Source organism: Triticum urartu, chromosome 6A (genome assembly GCF_056163025.1).
Source record: "Triticum urartu cultivar PI428250 chromosome 6A, HENAU_Tu73, whole genome shotgun sequence".
Lineage (NCBI taxonomy): Eukaryota > Viridiplantae > Streptophyta > Magnoliopsida > Poales > Poaceae > Triticum > Triticum urartu.
Genome location: NC_141878.1, coordinates 592,765,254 through 592,779,231, shown reverse-complemented (window position 1 = coordinate 592,779,231; position 13,978 = coordinate 592,765,254). Strand labels below are relative to the sequence as shown.

Sequence of the window (13,978 nt, the reverse complement as noted above, 5' to 3'; positions counted from 1 at the left end):
GGCGTCGTACCTTCGTCGCGCTCATTCTTGAAGGCGTCGCCTGGGGTTCCCGGAAGCACGGTGGGCGCTTCGTGGTGCGTGTGAGGTGTTTGGCGGCGGCAATGTGTGCGGCGATTTATCTATTCTACCGCTGATCTTCATCTTGTGGTAGCGCTCCATCTGCTTGGTGAGTTTCTATCGTAGGGGGTGGTCGTCATTTGGCGTCATGGTGGCGTTAATGGCGGAGGGCTTGTCAAGGTTGGCACCTCAATCATGATTCTTTGTACGGCTGACCCATGAAAAAATAACCAAGCTGCTACCAGACGCAACGCCCTGCAGTCCGTGTACATCTAGCAAATTCCAACCAAAAATTATTCTGGTCTTCACGTGTGTAGCTCCATGGCACTCAACCCAGATGCTGGCTAATTGCCTTGTCCAAGCACTTGCCAATTCCGATGGATGCACATATCCCTTGATGGATTTCTTTCACCGATTGATTTGCCTGCCTGTCCGTGTCAGTACTATGGAGACTCGGTCTCCCTTTTTTTTGTCTTCAAACAAATCTCCGGCAAGCTCATGAGTTCCTGCGTGGCGTGGGACAACATCATCGAGCCAGCTCCGCCGCACCTGTGCTCGGCCACGCACCACGACCGAGCCGGCTGCTCCACAGCCCGCTGGGCCTTTGCCTCGCGTGAACGCCCTGGGCCTTGCCTGGACCAGCTGCTCCCCGGCCGCTCGCACAAGTCTCACGCATCCCAACTCGCCGAGATCGTATCGATTTGACGCTTGCTTAGCTCAGTGCCGCCTGTACGCTCGCCCGATCGATCAACCGATCGACCGCCGCACGTCTCCTCTGTTGGCACTCGCACACGCGCCTGCTGGTTCCGATCTCAACCACGGACTCGGCGAGATCGCTCTCGATTGATCCAATAGATAGGTTCCTCTCCCACGCGTTGCACCGCCGCCTCTGATTACTTTTTCTCAATCTCGCCGAGAACCACGCCACAACCGGCTGCATCTCAGACTTGATATTTCCTCTAGATCAACAATCCACGGCCTCCGAACAACCTAACTCATGATACCATTTGTTAGAATAAATTCGAGGCAATACCGTTGATCATCCGAGGACCAAGCAATCACACGAGCACGACACCGAGATTTGTTAACGAGGTTCACCGATATGGCTACATCCCGGGCTTGACTACGGGCGCTCTTCCCCGTGACACCGTCACAATACCGCACACCGGCCACCCGGGCGCCGGCACACGCCGCCGGCTCCCCTTGCGCGCCTGTGCTATTATGTTGGCATAGGTTACATCGTGTGTCTAGCCCCGCTATATATGAGAGGCCTAGGATACAAGTGTCCTACTAGGACACTCCATATCCTATCTAAACACAATACAACTACAAGTCCAACTGTAACCTACGTTGTACACTATATTCGACACAACTCTAACAATCGGCGACATACCTCCTCTCAACCGTCTCCGAAGATTGAAGTACCTTTCCCTGAGAAACAACTCACTGCGAGGAATCATTCCAGATACTCTCACAAACTGCTCCAATCTAGTGTACCTAGACCTGTCCACAAATAGCTTCACCGGTGAGATACCACCTCTCAACCGTCTCCAAAGATTGGAGTACCTTCACTTGGCAGAAAACTCACTGCGAGGGATCATTCCAGATACTCTTACAAACTGCTCCAATCTGCTGTACCTAGGCCTGTCTAACAACTCACTAATAGGTGAAATTCCCCAAGATATAGGTCACCTATCCAATCTAGTGAGTTTAAATCTTTACAAAAATAATCTCACTGGAGAAATCCCACCAAGCCTAAAAAACATCAGTCAGCTTGAATATATCTATCTTGCCGATAATAAGCTCACCGGAACCATTCCTGATGAGTTGGGAAACACCCAAATCTTTCTGAAATAGGCCTTGATGCAAATTGGCTATCAGGTGAAATCCCAGAAACCCTGTACAAATACAATCATTCTTCTCTCCGATATTTAACCTTAAGTTCCAATATGCTTGGGAAAACACTGCCATCTAACTTTGGTGATACCCTCCTGAATCTTGGAGCCCTCGGATTGGAGGATAACAATTTTGAAGGTCATCTCCCAGCGTCACTAGGCAATATTTCGGGGCTAGAGTGGTTAGACTTGTCATTCAACAATTTCGTTGGTCAAGTTCAAAGTTCTTTTGGTAATCTTGGACTCTTACATCACCTACACCTTGAGCAAAACTATTTGTCGGGCTTCATCCCAAGAGAGCTGAGTGGCTTGCAACACCTCACCAATTTGTATCTGTCTGATAATAATCTAGAAGGCAGGGTACCATGAAACAGAGTCTTTGTTGGAAATATAAGCGGAGCAAGAGCCTTTATCAGTATTGGAGGCAACCGGTGGGGACTCCTTTGGAGGAACACCGGATCTGCACCCATGTCCTACTATGTACTCCCTCCGTTCCTAAATATAAGTCTTTGTAGGGATTTCACTATAGACTACATACGGAGCAAAATAAGTGAATCTACACTCTAAAATATGTCTATATACATCCGTATATAGATTATAGTGTAATCTCTAAAAAGACTTATATTTAGGAACGGAGGGAGTATTGGACAAAAGATACACATTATGTACTACCTGATCATATAGAGTATTCATTCTAATATTTGATTTCATGCCACACCATACTGTTAATCTAATTTATGCTCACCAGGATCTCAAGAGCAAACCTGTCACTCTTGTTTTGTTTTGTTTTGTTTTTTGGCCGTGTGTAATTCTCAGGATTTGGGCCTTCCCAACCTTCTCTTTGGCAATAAATGATTTGGTGAGATCTGGCTCTCAGTGCTCAGCAATCTGCAAAACAAATCAGGATACTTTCAGAAAAAAATCATAATCAGGATATGTCATGCTAGCCACTGGCCAGTTACCGATCGCTCCCATTGAACGGTCTACAAAAAATCTAGTCCACGTCTAGGTCTTGTCGTGCTGATTGTTCTAATATTGGAGTTAAGACAAAAACTTATAATGACTTGGACAGTCAAAGTAATCCAGCAAGCAAAGTACACAGTGTGGATAGTGTGGACACTGTAGACAGTATGATAACGACACCGGAAAGTTTTCTTCTGTGTTGATTTTGATCTCGGGAAGTTAGTGAGTGACGTCCTTGTTCTGTTTTGTGTGATCAGACTTAGCATCGTAACAACATGAATTTGTTTAAACAACCTCATTCAGCTTATTAATTACCACTATGGAGGTGATTGGTTCTGCAGGAGCAACGTAAAGGTAATGAAGTACCCCCGTTATTGTAAACGTAATGAAAGAAAATCGAGACATGTTTGTCTAGCCACTGTAACGTCAGGCAATTACAGAGAAGCCGTGTCACTCATGGGTCATGGCTTTCGTGAGCTCTGGTCAACATGATGAGGAGGCCAGACTGGTCTTGCTCGACGTGCTCAATGTCGTCTCCCTCGCGCTCAGGTCACTCAAGGGAAGGGAGGGCAGCGGTTGCAAGATAAAATGGGAGAAGGTTTGGTTTGTTTGGAAGGCCTCCAGCTCCGTTTTGAATACTGCTGCTGCTAAATCAACTCTGACATGAAACAGAGTTAAGACATAAAACAGACACTTCTTTTCTTCTTAGTTTCACTCACTAAGGCGTGGTCGCATTCGAATGATTCGGACAGGCCGGCATGCACAGAAGACAGATAAGTTGGCGTGCACTTCTTCAAAGTTCTGTTTGGTAAGTCGTCGTTCTTCAAGTTTGTTGAGTAAAATAAACCTTTTTTCCTGAATGCTTCCAAACCTGAATGCACTTTGTATTTATATAAAGGGCAAAAATCAAGAGGGTCTGGCAGAGCACGACGTCCATCGAAGACAACCGTCGTTTTGTCCAGTGTCAAAAGAGAACCTCTCTCTGTCCGATTCTGGCTAAGACGCACCCATGGAGCCCAACTGAAGGATGACTGGACTTGAAAGAGGTGGACTGACCTGAGGTCACTTCTCCTTTTTTCTCTGTGATATGAGAGTGGCCGGTTTTAAACTCGTGGAACCTCTGCAAGCTGAGCGTCTGTCGTTTCAACACAGACGACACAGCGCCCGGCAGCAACATCATGCAAGAAAGGCTGTCGTTCCGTGCGATCCGGCCAAGCAAAGGTGCCCTCCAGAGTCCTTACTAGTGAAGTGCTGCTAAACATTCGTCTTGTTCATCATAGCTAATATTTTTATTTCACATGGGTATTCAAGCTGAATTATATGATCATATTTAGAGAAATTATTGCTAGTATTATTCATGAGAGAAAGCTCACACAGCTGCCATGCCGTTCCATGCGATCCAGCCCAGCAAGTCGGCAGCATCCTCGATCTAATGCTACTGTCATTGCGCTGCTCATTTACTCCTCACACTTTGCAGGTCAGGGAGGCCTTCTTACATGTGCCAGTCAACCGGCGAGGCTCGCCCACATCCTTACGCTACTGTCGTTGCTGCTCGTTTCTTGTGGAGTCGGCACCATCCGCTACTCCTCCTCAACGACGACAGTCCATGACAACAGCACGGACATGATCCCGCTGCTAGATTTCAAGCGGGCCATCACCAACAACTCAAGGCAAGCCTTGAGATCATGGCACGTCGGTGTCCCCCTTTGCACATGGAACGGCGTCCTCTGCAGACGAAGCACCCAGGGCGAGTCATCGGGCTGAACCTTATGAACCTATCGTTGTCGGGCACGATTTCACCATCCCTCGGGAATCTAACATTCCTTAGGAGTCTGGAACTGTCAATGAATGGCTTCACCGGCGAGATACCTCCTTTCAACCGTCTCCAAAGATTGGAGTTCCTTGACTTGCGGTACAACTCACTGCAAGGGATCAATCCGGATACTCTTACAAACTGCTCTAGTCTACCGTACCTATCCCTGTCTAGCAACTTACTAATAGGAGAAGTTCGCAGTGGTATAGACCTCCTGTCCAATCTAGTGTGGTTAGATCTTTCCTTCAATAATCTGACCGGAGAAATCCCACCAAGCCTAAAAAACAGCAGTCAGCTTGAACACATCTGGCTTGCTGATAATAAGCTCACCGGAACCATTCCTGATGAGGTGGGAAAACTACCAAATCTTTCTGATTTATACCTTGCTGAAAATATGCTATCAGGTGGAATCCCAGAAACTCTGTACAAATACAATCAGTCTTCTCTCAAATATTTGTCCTTAGGTTCCAATATGCTTGGGAAAACACTGCCATCTAACTTTGGTGATACCCTCCTGGATCTTCAATATCTCACATTGGAGGATAACAATTTTGAAGGTCATCTCCCAGCATCACTAGGCAATATTTCTGGGCTAGAGTGGTTAGACTTGTCATTCAACAATTTCGTTGGTCAAGTTCCAAGTTCTTTTGGTAGTCTTGGCCTGTTAGAATACCTAAACCTTCAACAAAACAACTTGTCGGGCTTCATTCCAGGAGAGCTGGGTGGCTTGCAACACCTCACCAATTTGTATCTGTTGATAATAATCTGGGAGGTGGGGTACCATGAAACAGAGTCTTTGTTGGAAATAAGCGGGGCAAGAGCCTTTATTAGTATTGGAGGCAACCGGTGGGGACTCCTTTGGAGGAACACTGGATCTGCTCCCATGTCCTACTATCTCTCGGACAAAAGATACACATTAGCATGTACTACCTTGACAATTTGTATCTGTCTGATAATAATCTGCAAGGTGCAGATAGCGGCCATCCAGGCTCGCGAGATTCTTGATGGGAAGTTGGCGGAGGCTCGTCAGACCCTCCTCGCTCCCCCCATCCCCTCGGGCCCTCCTCTGGTGGCTACCACGTCTCAGCCCCGGAGGACGGCTGGCCGCCCCCCTGCGGTGGAGGCTGGGCCTCGGGGCCGCACCCGCTCTCGCACTGCCGCTCTCCGCGCCCAAAGCGCCCCCCGCGTCCTGGGGTCAAGCAGCCCCCCAATGGCTCCTTAATGCGTGCCCTATTCTAGAACATCCGCGGGTTTGGCCATGACGGCCGACGCCGCCAACTCATCGAGTACGTTCGCGATGAGCATATTGACATAGTGGCGATCCAGGAAACCATGCGCTCTGACTTCTCATTGCCGGAGCTTGACCGACTGAGCTCCCACCTCTTTGCATGGCACTGGCTCCCTTCTAGTGGGAACGCCGGCCATTCGGGTGGCATCCTTCTGGGTGTGAAGGATGCCACCTTCGAGGTGGGAAGTATGGACCGGGGCCAGTTCTTTGTTAGTATGGAGCTTTATGAACTGGCCCTGAACTTTAAATGGGAGGTTATCATCGTCTATGGCCCGGCTGACCACAGTAGATCCGCGTCCTTCCTTGATGAGCTTAATCGGAAGGTTTCGGCGGCCTCCCTGCCGGTGGTTGTCGGAGGCGATTTTAACCTCCTCCGATTCGCAGAAGACAAGAGCAATGATCATGTTAACTATGCACGTATGCAGATGTTTAACGACTGCATTGCCGATCTGGGTCTTCGCGAAATAGATAGGATCGGTGCCAGGTTCACCTGGACTAACCGGCAAGCCTCCCCGACCCAGTCCGTCTTGGACCGGGTCCTAGTCTCCCCGGAATGGGACCTTCGCTGTCCTCTGGCCTCTCTTCGGGCCATCACGCGGATTGGCTCCGACCACGTCCCTCTTCTCTTGTCCTCCTCCGACGAGCGTCCTCCGATCTCCCCTAGATTCCGGTTTGAGACATTCTGGCTGTCCCAAACTGGATTTGTGGAGGCTGTTGGGGCTCGATGGGTGGAGACTAGGTCTCTCCCTCACTCCCGCCCCCCCTCTGCTATTGACTCTTGGCAACTCTGTGCCAAGCGCGGTCGGCAGTTCATGAAGGGGTGGGGTGCCAATCTGGGCCGTGACCTCCGCGAGCGAAAAGAGGTCCTGCTGACCGCCATTTAGGCACTGGACCTCCGTGCGGACACGGTCGACCTCTCCCCTGACGAGTGGCTCTCTCGGTATGACCTGGAAGACCAACTCTCCATCATCTACACAGATGAGGAAGCTTACTGGCGCTTGCGGGGCTCCCAGAAATGGGTCCTGAAGGGCGATGCGAACACTGCCTACTTTCAGGCCATAGCTAACGGTCGCCGGAGACACAACACCATCCCCCTCCTCTGGGACGGTCCGTCCCTTCTGCAGTCCCCGAGCGACATTATGACTCATGTCGACGGATTCTATCGATCCCTTTTCTCTGCCTCTCCTAGGAGCGGCCTGTCTCTGGCCCTCGACTGCTGGTCCGGCCACCAGTGTGTTTCAGATGCGGAGAATGCCGCCCTCACGGCTCCATTCTCGGAGGATGAGGTATGGACGGCCATTAGAGGCATGAATCCCTCCTCGGCCCCGGGTCCGGACGGCCTTCCGGTGAAATTCTTCCAAACCTTCTGGAATGTGATTAAGCCAGAAATCATGGCCATTTTTGACGAGTTCTACGTTGGGACCATATCGACCTTGGTCGCCTCAACTATGGGATCATCTCGCTCATTCCCAAAGTACCGGGGGCCTCCAACATCCGCCAGTTCCGCCTGATCACGGTGATCAATGTGATCTTCCGGACTCTGGCTAAAGGGTACGCCAATAGGGTGACCCTGCTCGCGGACCTCATTACCCACCCCAACCAGTCCGCCTTCGTGAAAGGGCGGTATATCCTGGATGGGGTGCTAGTTCTTCATGAAGTTCTCCATGAGGTCCGGTCGAAACACCTTAAGGCAGTTTTCCTGAAAATTGATTTTCACAAGGCCTATGACACTGTTAGTTGGTCCTTCCTTCGGGAAGTTTTGCTCCGGAAGGGCTTCGATGATCGTTGGGTCACCCGGGTGATGCAGATGGTGTCCTGTGGTCGCACTGCTGTGAACATCAATGGAGAAATTGGGCCTTACTTCCCCACCCTTTGTGGAGTTAGACAAGGCGATCCTTTCTCTCCGTTCCTGTTCAACATGGTGGTGGATGCTCTTGCCGCCATCCTTGATAAGGCCAAAGCCGCTGGCCACATTCATGGGATCACCCCCCATCTGGCGGGCGGATCTGGGATCTCCATGCTCCAGTACGCCGACGACACCATCATCATGGTCAAGGGCTCGGACACGGACATCGCTAACCTCAAGTTCCTTCTTCTCTGCTTCCAACAAATGTCTGGCCTCAAGATCAACTTCGACAAGAGTGATGTGATGCTTATGGGCTACTCTCCGGCTGACGCCTTGGACATCGCCAACCGCCTCAATTGCCGCCTCAGCTCCTTTCCCACGACCTACTTGGGAACCCCCATCAGTGACTCTCGGCTCACTGTCGCGGACTTGCGCCCCACAGTGGCCAAGCTTCAAACACGCATGGAGCCGTGGCAAGGCCGGTGGCTGTCAAAGGCGGCTCGGACGATCCTCGTTAACTCCTCCCTCACTAGCCTCCTCCTGTTTCTTATGAGCTTCTATAGCCTCCATGAGACCCTTCACCATGAAATCGCCAAACTCCAATCTCGCTTCTTCTGGGCGGTTGACAACAATAAGCAGAAATATCACATGGTTAGCTGGCCGGACATCTGCAAGCCCCGTGAACAGGGAGGCCTCGGTATCATGTGCTCTAAACGCATGAACATCTCCCTCCTCACCGCTAGCTCTGGCGCATTTCGCAGGGCCACGGTGGTCTCTAGCTTGACATAATCCAGAAAAAGTACTTGCGCGGACAGCCCCTCGCCTTCTGTCAAAGATCCGGCGGATCCCAGTTTTGGCAATCGGTTGTCCAACTGCTTCCCGTCCTTCGCATCGGCACCTCCATCTCGGTTGGATCGGGTACAGCGACGCTGTTCTGGTTCGACCGGTGGGCGGGAGACTCCCCCTTTGCGGCCCGCTTCCCCGACCTCTTCTCCATTGCTGTCGCCCCCCTAATCTCTGTTGAGAGGGCCCTTATTGACTTAGGGCGCCTCGCCTTCCGGAGGCCATTTGGGCCTCCGGAAGCCGCCGCGTGGCTGGAGCTGCTCGATTGCATCGCTCTCCACGAACCGGAGTTGGATGCGGGCCCGGACGAGGTTCGGTGGCGTCTTGAGCCTTCGGGCCAATTCTCCACCAAGTCCCTCTACTCGGCCATTGCCCCCTCCTCCGTCCCTCCCCCCCTTCCGGAGGTTTGGTCCATCCGCTTGCCACTGAAAATTCGGATCTTTATGTGGCAATGGATCCGCGGTAGGATCCCGTCTGGGGTGGAGGTCCGCAAACGCAATGGCCCTGGTCCGGCCTTTGCCCCCTGTGCGGTACCCCCGAAGACTCGAATCACATCTTCTTCTCCTGTGTCTCAGCTCAATTCTTGTGGAGCTGCTTTAGGGAGACTGTGGGAGGCGACTGGTGCCACACCAACTTCCCCGACCTCTTTGCCGAACTCCAAAACTCCCCTTCCCCCTCTCGCCAAATTAGGTGGCTCGAGATTGGGGTTCTTGCATGGACCCTTTGGACGATTCGCAATAAGCTTGTGATCCAGCGTATTCCTCTTCGACGGGCTACTGACGCTCTCTTCAAACTGTCTGGTTACTTGCAGCTATGGCGGCCGCTTAGCCGCCCTCAGGACCGCGACATCATCACCGCCTTCATCGCCGACCTTCGCTCGATGGCCGTCCGTCTATCGCCGCCGCCCCCTCCGCCACCCCCGGAGCCGGATTAGACGCCTTGCCTTGGCCGCGTCCTTTTTTGTTTATTCTAGGCTTGTTGAGCTGTGCCCTCAGCAGAACCTTTGTACTCCTCGTTATGTGACTTGGGTGTGTGTGTGTGTTCCGAACTAGTCTGTGTATGTGTGCTCTTGGCGGTTTGCTTTATTTATAAAGCGGGGCGAAAGCCTTTTTCGGTAAACGGGCTATTTGTCGGAAATAACAGTCCCCCCTCACTTGGAGGCAACCGGTGGGGTGGGGACTTCTTTGGAGGTACCCATGATCGGCTGCTCTCATGTCCTACTATCTCTCTCGGAGAAAAGAAACACACTACGTACTACCTGATTATATTAGACTATACAATATTTGGTTTTCATACATGTCACTCATGTTGTTTGGCCTATTTTAGGCTCACCAAAAAGATGGCAAGAGCAAACCTATATCATTCTTGTTTTGTTTTGTTTGGCCGCGTGTAATTCTTGGGGTTGGGACTTTCCCAACCTTCTCTTTGGCAATAAATGATCCGGTGAGATCATGGCTCTCAGTGCTAAGCAATCAGCAAAACGTATCAAAAGGATAGTTTCAAAAAATACATCAGGATTTGTCATGCTGGCTTTTCTAATATTGGGGTTACTGACCACTCCCATTGTATGGTCTGCAAGCAAATTAAGCCAGTCCACGTCTTGGTCTTGTCATGCTGACTTTTCTAATAATGCTTGGTACATTGCTTTATAATATAAAGCGGGGGGAAACCCTTTTTCATAAACTTATCACGACTTGGACAGCCAAAGCTAACCAACAAGCAAAGCAAAGGGTCTTAAGATGGTTGTAACATGTGTTAATTATGTATAATCCACGCTTCAGGGAACCGTCAAGAGGTTGTTAATTGGAAACCGCCACCGGTTACTCGCGCTCCTTGTAGAACAGGTGCCTTTCCGAGACATCCCTGTATTTATATATAATAAAGATGATTATCGTCAACAAAGATTACATTGTTCTTCAGTCCACGTCCTGATTTTGTGATGCATGCATACTTTTCTTATAGTTTAGTAATGGCTGAAATCTGTAATGATTTAGACAGTCGGCCATGCCGAGCACGGTGGACAAGCATGTTGGTCGCCAGTAACTAGGATTTTGGAGGAAAACTTTTGGCTCACACCGTTTCATTCTCGCCTTTCAAGGTAAGGAATTTTCCTATCTGTGTGTTCATTGGTCATGGCAATGTTCTCCTTGCTGCTGGCCGAAACAAACAACAAATGGAACACAGAACAAAATCGGTAAGTTGAGCTGAGACTTGTCTGAAAACAGAGGGCATACCATAATACTCCATTTGCTGAAGCATGAAGCTTCTCAGCCAGTTGCAAGCGGTGAAAGCCATGTTAAAGCTATGGAGTAAGGATCAGGTTGCTTACTGTGTGTAGAGTAGCTAATCTAGTGGAAACTGAGCAGGAGATGCTTCAGCTACAAGTCTCACTTAGTAACCTAGTGACAACTGATAACTCTGAATTGCTCTGCTCCCTCTGCGTGAAATGGAAAGTGAACCTGTGGGGAAAGTGAACGATTAGGACCTCCAGCGTGACGGAGGCGTCGTTGTGGTGTGCGACACTCCCAGTCCACCCCCAAACACGCATGACGCTGCCGCGGCAGATCACCTGGAGAAGAAGAGGGGTTGTGGCGATGTGTGAAACTTTTCTGAGCATGAGCTTGTGTTGCTAATTTGCCACACTACCACTGACTCAACCACTGAAGTTTTATCATACTGATTTATTTATATAAGATAGTAGGAACAGTATTTGCGTGATTTGACTGTGCAAATGTTAGTGAAGAATAGATAGTTCTAAAGCAAGTTCACCTATCTGCAGTTCTGTTTGTTGAAACAAAGAAAAAATGCACATATGCAACTTTATTTCTACCATGGACACCTAGCTGTGTAACTTAGCATATCTTCAACTCTAGAACAGAATATATTAAAATGAGAAATGAGAGGAAAAAGAGCAACAATTCAGACACATGAATGAAAAAAGAGAAGTTTTTTCCACTACTCCTACATATGATTAATTACGAGGAGTGGGAGGCAATAAAAAGATAACAACTGTTGTTGCTTGGTTAGTGTTGCATAAATCTTAGTTAATTTTATGCTTAAAATTATCAAGCATTTCTTTTATTTACTAAAGAAACATCTTAGACAGTACCATTCATGTTCTTGATATTTTCGGTTGCCTCTATTGCTAGCTAGACTTCTTTCCTTGCCATAGCATTTAATTTTCGTCAGAAATGTATGAACACTTCCAACATTGGATTCATATATATCATCTCCTTAATACGCGGCTTGCTGGATTCTTCAGAGGGAGCAAAGACAGACACTGACCGGAGTGTGTCTAAAGACTGGAGACCTTGTTAAACAGATGATGTGGCAAGAATTTGTCATGATTGAAAGGAGAATGAACTACGTACAATATACGTGTATGGTCTAGAGACTACAAGCTACATCTTGGTCTTTGTCATGCATACTTTTCCTACACTCGAGGTGTGGCTAGAATTTGCCATGATTCAGACAGTACCATGTACAACACGGCAGCCAAATTGGAGCTAGAATTTCTATCCTGGATTCGCATAATGAGACCAACAATATCTGCACATTGTGAGTCAGGTCACACATCTAGCTTTAAGGTCCAGAGGTTTTTGAATGTTGGCAACTCTCCCTTTGTTTGCCACATGTACATCATTTTAAATCCAACCCCCAAAATGAATAGTCATTAATAGCAAAGGAATCGAAAAGACAGTTTAAAAAAAATCATGAAGATTTGTGATGCTGGCCCGGTATTGACCACTCGTATTGTTTGGTCTACAAGCAAAGCTAATCCACTTCATCATATGGATAGGAGTAGCGGCATATGTTGCCTAGTTGGTGGATTCAGGCTTATTGTTGTAACATTTTGTAAGGTCCTCGAGAATAATCAATAAAGTGGCCGTATGCATCTACCAGATGCAGAGGCCGGGGGTCATCCTCCTTTTCTAAAAAAAAAACGATTTGGACACTCCCTGACTTGCAGCGCTGCGCGCCCGTATGGGAGGCACCGTAGGAAGAACCTCAAACCGTCCCTGAACTTCGCCCACCACATCCGGGAAAGCACGGCAGTCACAAAGAAACCATCCGCATGCTGGACATATCTCTGTCCGATTCTGGCTGAAAAGTATATATACAGAAGAGCTGGACCTATCCTACTGGAGTATTTATTCAGGACTCGAACGGTCACTGACAAGTTTGACGGACTTGAGGTCTTCGCTCCGATGGCGGGCAGGCTTTTGATAAGGGCGTGAGAAAAATTGCAGAAAATTCAGACGCAAGTGTGTGGACGTGATGAGCATCCAGCGTTCTAACTCACCACCCGGCCGGCCGGCAGCAAAACCATGGAAGGAAGCAGGCCACCGTTCCGAGTAGGCAGCATCCTATCTTTTGCCTTTGCCCTCGGTTTTTTCATTGCTGCCAGCAAAGTCTTTCTTCACATCATTTCTGAAGTCGGCAGCATTCTCAATCTAATGCTACTGTCGTTGCTGATCATTTAATCTTGACGCTTTGCAGGTCAGGGAGGCCTTCTTACATGTGCCAGTCAACCGGCGAGGCTCGCCCCCATCCTTACCCTACTGTCGTTGCTTCTCGTTTCTTGTGGAGTTGGCAGCATCCGCTGCTCCTCCTCAACGACGACAATCCATGATAACAGCACGGACATGATGTCGCTACTGGATTTCAAGCGGGCCATCACCAACGACTCAAGGCAAGCCTTGAGGTCATGGCACGTTGGCGTCCCCCTTTGCAGATGGAACAGCGTCGTCTGCAGCGGCCCGAAGCACCCGGGGCGCGTCATCCAGCTGTACCTTATGAACCTATCGTTGTCGGGCACGATTTCACCGTCCCTCGGGAATCTAACATTCCTTAGGAGTCTGGACCTGTTCATGAATGGCTTCACCGGCGAGATACCTCCTTTCAACCGTCTCCAAAGATTTTGGAGGGCAAGATTTGGCTTTCCCTGTTTCACTCTCCTTTTTAAGATAAGAAATTTCCATATCTATGTGTTGATTGTTGAGGCACGTCATGGCAATTTTCTCCTTGCTGCTGGCGGAAACAAACAACACAGAACAAAATCGGTATGTTGAGCTAAGGATACATGCTTAGCTTAGATTTACTAGCAAAACGGTCCGTGTGTTGCAACTGACCACATTTTGTTGCATCACCAAGATACACTATCACTCTCATTTTCGTGAAATCATGCACAATTTTTTAAAGTTATGAACATTTTTTTTAAACTCTTCAACATATCTGAAATCATGAATATTTTCAAATTCGTGAACATTTTT

The 13,978-nt window shown here is 48.9% G+C and overlaps 1 pseudogene; it reads left to right on the top strand.

The window, feature by feature from the left end:
• The first annotated feature begins 4,093 nt into the window (after positions 1 to 4,093).
• LOC147966880 (uncharacterized) lies at positions 4,094 to 5,514 on the top strand (annotated as a pseudogene).
• Positions 5,515 to 13,978: the final 8,464 nt, after the last annotated feature.